We start from the raw sequence: 5,431 nt of genomic DNA, 5'->3' as shown, positions 1-5,431 counted from the left end.
AAGTCCCACCCTGGTCTCCGGTAGTGGGGCTTTTGATGCCCACCCACCATAGAGATTTTCTCTATTGTTTTTCTATTCTCTTTTTCACTTTTTTTCTGCTCAAAACTTTATGTCACATTGGGAAATGTCCACTTAATACACAAGAAAGCAGTACGGAGGATTAGAGGAATAAAAGCACATGGCACCCACAGAACCCGAACCAAAACGGCAGCGGTAACTGACCACAACAGCCCGGTGGGAGTCAACCGTCCAGTCGAAGGGTAGAGCCTTCCAGACTTGGAAAGGAAGAAAAACAGAACCAGAAAGACCCGCAGGACCCGACCCGGGCCGAGTCTGTTCCTCTTTTTCTAAGTGATTAGATGTTGTTATCCATCTGAGATCTTCCTTCTTTTTGAAAACACAGGTATGACAGCATTAACTTTCCTTCTAAGTGCTGCTTTTTCGGTAGATTGCTTTTTTATTTTAATGAATCCCAAAGTGTTTTCTAACGTATCGTGTTGTTTCTTCTTTGACCTATGGATTATTTAGGACGTTGCTTAGTTTCTACATATTTGTGATTTTACCAAACTTTTGTCTGTTGCTCATTTCTAATTTACTCCATTATGGTCAGCAAACAGGCTTTCTCTGGTTAAATTTACTGAGGGTGGCTTTTTGGCCCGGCACGTGCTCTCTCCTGGAGGATGTTCCGTGCGCACCCGAGAACGTGGATTCAGCCTGCTGTGGTCGGGGGGCGTCTTCAGGTGCAGCTGGTCTGCAGCATTGTTCAAGGTTTTACTTATGCTCTTGTTTAGTCCCTGCTTAGTTTTTCTATTCCTTATTTAAAGTGAGATACCGAAGTCTCCGACCATTATTGCCGAATTGTCCATTTCTCCCTGAATTCTTTCCGGGCACGCTGCATGTGTTTTGGGGCTCTGAGTCGTGTGTACATTCATAATTGTTATATCTTCCCAACAGATTGGCCTTTTTCTCAACTAAAATGTCCCTCTTTCCCTCTAATAACCTTTTTCTGTTTACAGGTCCATGTTGTCTCACGTTACCATAGCCACTGCGGCTCCTTTATAATTGCTGCTCGCATGGTATAATTTTTCCATCCTTTTGTTTTTCGATTTCAACTTACTTATATCATTAAATCTAGTGTGTCTCCTATAGAGAGAATTTATTCAGGTCTTGTGTTTTATCCAGTCTGACGATCTCTGCCATTTGATCGTTGACATTTGATGTTATTATCGACATAGTTGGATTTACGCCTGCCATTTTGCTTTCTGGTTTTTTTTTTTTTTCCTTTAATGTCTCATGTTGTTTTTTGTCCTCTATTCCTACTTTTTTTTTTTTTTTTTTACTAAATGGATATCTTCCAGTGTACTATTTACTTCTATTTAATGATTTTTAGCTACTTTTTAATGATTCTCTTATCGGTCGCTCTAGGGCTTACAACATACGCCTCAGGTCATAAGCGATCCCGCGTTTCTGTTAACTTAAGTCCCGGGAGCGAGAGGGGCTTCGACCCCTCAGAGCTCCATTTCCTCTTCCTTAATTTTTATAATACAACAATACGTCATAAACTCAATACCGGATTGTTCCAGTTATTGCTCCGTAGGACGTGCCTTTCGGGGAAACGACGGGGAGGAAGGAAGTGTGTGTTTACTGACTTTTCACACTAACGCGATTCTTATTTTCCGTCCTTTGCGCTTCCTCCCGGGGGTCGAGGCATCGTCTGGTGTCGTTTCCGTCAGACTTCGCCCCACTCCTCTCCCTCGTGCTCTGGTTTTCGAACATCAAACATTTGTACGTTATGGACCCAACAATACGATGTTGTAGATGTTTTGCACACTCGCTCTTTGTCAGTTAAGAGAAGAAAAGAGAAGATACAGGTAAATACACCGTCTTTATAATGAAGTCAATAATTGCTTTTACTGGTGCGCTTTGTTCTTTTGGGTGTGTGAATTCGAGTTCCTGTTTAGGCGTCAGGTGCTTTCAGCTCCTTCGGTATTTCTTGAACAGCAGGTCGACTAGCAACACACTTTCTCGTTCACCTGCAAATATCTCTATTTCGTGCTCACTTCTGAACGATGGTTTTGCTGGGTGTGAGATGCTTGGTTGACAGTTTTTACTCTCAGTGCTTGGACCATGTCACCCTCCCTTCCCTCGTTTCTGATGAGAAGTCAGTGATATTTCTGGGGTTCCTGCGTATGCGACGAGTCGTTTTTCTCTTGCCGCTTTCAAAATTTTCTCATTACATTCGGGCTTTAATGTTTTGACTTCGATGCATCTGGATGCGGAGCGCCTTGTGTTTATCCTGTTAGGAATTTGTTGAGCTCCTTGGTTACGTAGATTATTGTTTTTCATAAACTTGGGGACGTTTTCGGCCATCGTTTCTTTGATTTTGTCCCGACTCCTCTCCCTCCCTCCCTCTGGAGCTCCGTCACGCACACGTCGGTGCATGTGATGGCGCCCGCACGCCCGAGGCTCCGCTCATGCTGTCTCTTTTTCTCTCGCTTCTGCAGGTTCGATCACCTCTACCACCCGTCTTCGACTTTACCCGTTTTGTTCTTCTGTCAGCTCAGACTTTCAAGTCCTTCTAGTGAATTCTTCGTTTCGAGTATTCTCAGCTCCAGAATTTCCATTTAATTCTTTTCGATACTTTCTATCGATCTATATTCACTATTTCACGAGTTAGTGGCATCGTGTCTTCCTTTACATTTTTAAATGTGGTTTCCTTTGGTTCTGTTAACCTCAAAATAAAAGGCCTTTCAAAGTGAGAGGCAACAAGCATTTATTTGAGATCAATCAGAATAGCCATCCGGGACACACTGAATAGGGCAGAAGCCCAAATGGTGTTCCGAAAAGGTGACAAAGGCAGGGGACCTTTACGAGAAAGGAAAACGGAACAGTTACATGGACAGAAGGAAGGCATTGCTATTGCTGCAGATGATGCCACATAGTGATGCCAACTCTAAACAACGTTTTTAGTTTCCAGGCCAGAAGCATCAGTCCGGTAGTCATAATATCTGCCTCCTTATCTTGCAAACACTTCTTTGGGACACAAGTTTTTTCAGGCCTAGTGCAGAGGTTATTTTGCCATTTTAATATCTCGAAGGTTTGAGGCATAAGACGTGCAGGGCAGGTCCTCTGGGACGGTGGCTCTGGCCCCATTTTCAAGTGGCTCCGTTTATATTATTGTCCACAGTTCTTTGAATATGTAGTAGTTCAAATCTTTGTCTGCTAAGCTCAACATCTGGGCTCCCTCGAAGATAGTTACTGAAAAAGCAGACAATGTTTCTTCACGTTTTTTTCCTGTCTTTATGTATAGGTATAGGTCACATTTTTGTCTCATAACTTTTTGTTGAAAACTTGACATTTTAACTAAACAAACAAGCAAGAAGCAGGCCAGGAGACAGACGTTTGCGGCTTGCTCTGTCTGCCCCCCTCTGCACAGCCTCTGTCCTGCGGTGTGGAAGCTGAGTGGGGGGACTCACGTGTTACCAGCTGCTCCATCTGGATTCTCCCCATGGAGTGGGAGCTTCAGGGTGACAGGCCCCCCTCCCCGGCTGCCACCACTCGTGCAGCATAGCTCTCCCACGGCACACAGTGGAGAAATGGGAAGTTCCAATGTCCACTGGTGGCCGTGCTGGCTCTCCATCCTGGGCCCTGGGGAGATGGGCTTTGCCACGTCCCCGCTGAGCCCACCACAATGGCTTCTACACAAACTGGGTGGTGGCGGGTAGGGGTAGGGATGGGGTGGGGTCTGCAGCTCAGATGCCATCACCTCCCACCGCCTCTCCTGAGCCTCCGTAATGTGGAATGTGCTTCTAAGTTTGTCAGTCAGGCCTCTGGTTAGTCTTCGAAGACCTTAAGTGACCGCCGCTGCTCCCTTTCACTGCTGCTGGGCATCTAGAGGGGAGGTTGGGCTGAGCTCCCCGTACTGACATCTCAGGAGCCCCCCTGCCCGTTTATATATTCGGAAAAGGAAAATCCAAAGCATGGGTTGTCTCTGGGTGAGGGATAACATTGAGCTCGGTTCCTCTCCTCCTGGCTTATTTTACAATTTCCGAAGGAGCATATACTGCTGGGACAATAAAGAAGAGACAATGACATGTCACTTACAAGCGCTAGAACACGTGGTGTGCGGCAGCCCCGCCCACAGCTGACGGCCCCGCCCACAGCCGGCAGCCCCGCCCACAGCTGACGGCCCCGCCTCCAGCTCTGCTTGTTTTGCGACTGGTCACATTTCCTCGTGTTTTCCCCTCCACGCTCCTGTGTCCCCGGGGCCGCTTGGTGTCAGAAGATGGGCCCCTCAGACGCCCTCCCTCTCCCCGCTGCAGCTGACGTGGGGCTGACGGGTCTCCACAGCTGGGCCGTGGCTCCGGGTGTGTTTTCTGCCGTGCGGTTGGTGCTGGGACACCGGCCCCTGCGGGAGGCTCCCTGCTTGCTGGGCGCCATCGAGGCCCCCACAACGCAGCCTCCCTCTCCCGGGCAGCGGGGCGAGGGCTCCCGGAGCGAGTGGCCCGTTTCTCTGTGTGTGAGCATGTGCCTCGCGGTCACCGCACGTCCTCACTTTCCCGCTCCGGGACAAAGGCGACTCCCGCTCCTCAGTGACCAGCGGCCGTCTGGGAAGTGGGCACCGGAGCGGCAGGGAGCGTGGGCTCGGGCTGCCCCTGTGTGGGTGGGCAGCCGCCCTGCCGCCCGCTCCCTCACCCGGCTTCAGGCCACCTTCGCCCGGGTCACTCGCTCTGGCGTCTTTCCTCTCCAGTGCTCACAGTGAGCGTTTCAGACCTCGTTTACCCGAAGTTGAGACAGCCCAGGAGGCCTGGGGAGTGGCGTCAGCTCACAAAGCCGCCCCTCCCCAAGTCACAGGCTTGCTGGGGAGGGGCCCGGAGGGGAAGGGGCGACACTGCAGACGGGTGAGGGGCTCACAACAGAGGATGCGCCAAGGAGGAGCGGGTCCCCCTGCAGGTGGGGTGGGGACACAGGCTTATGCTGTGTGGGACCTGGTAAACGCCAGGTGGGGCTGGGGGGTGGCAGGTGGGGACTGGTGGGGCCGGGTGGGGCCTGCTGGCCCAGGCCGGTCTCCTTCCCGGCTGCCCCTCTCTGCGCCCCCCCAGGGGGTGGCACACATCTCACGTGGGGCTGGGGCTCCAGATGTGGCAGGGAAAGTGGACACGGGCCCCTGACGGGAGCCAGGCACCCCGGCCTGAACTCGAGGGCGCGCCCAGTCGCTTGGGGGCCCGAGGCCCTGCTGCTGCCCTTCCTCTCCTATCCACATTTTCAGGGCCGTGTGGAAAAGCCAGTGTTCACGGGGAGCGTGTCTGGAAGGAGGTAGCTGGCTGAGGCTGACGCGGGAAGGGAAGGGGTCGCGGTGCCCAGTCCCTACCTTCCGCTAAGCAAGGCCAGAGATGCTACACGCGACAGAGGCACAGCCACACAAGATGGC

This window comes from Pteropus vampyrus, unplaced genomic scaffold, assembly GCF_000151845.1.
Source record: "Pteropus vampyrus isolate Shadow unplaced genomic scaffold, Pvam_2.0 Scaffold406, whole genome shotgun sequence".
Lineage (NCBI taxonomy): Eukaryota > Metazoa > Chordata > Mammalia > Chiroptera > Pteropodidae > Pteropus > Pteropus vampyrus.
Note: the sequence above shows the minus strand (reverse complement) of the source record.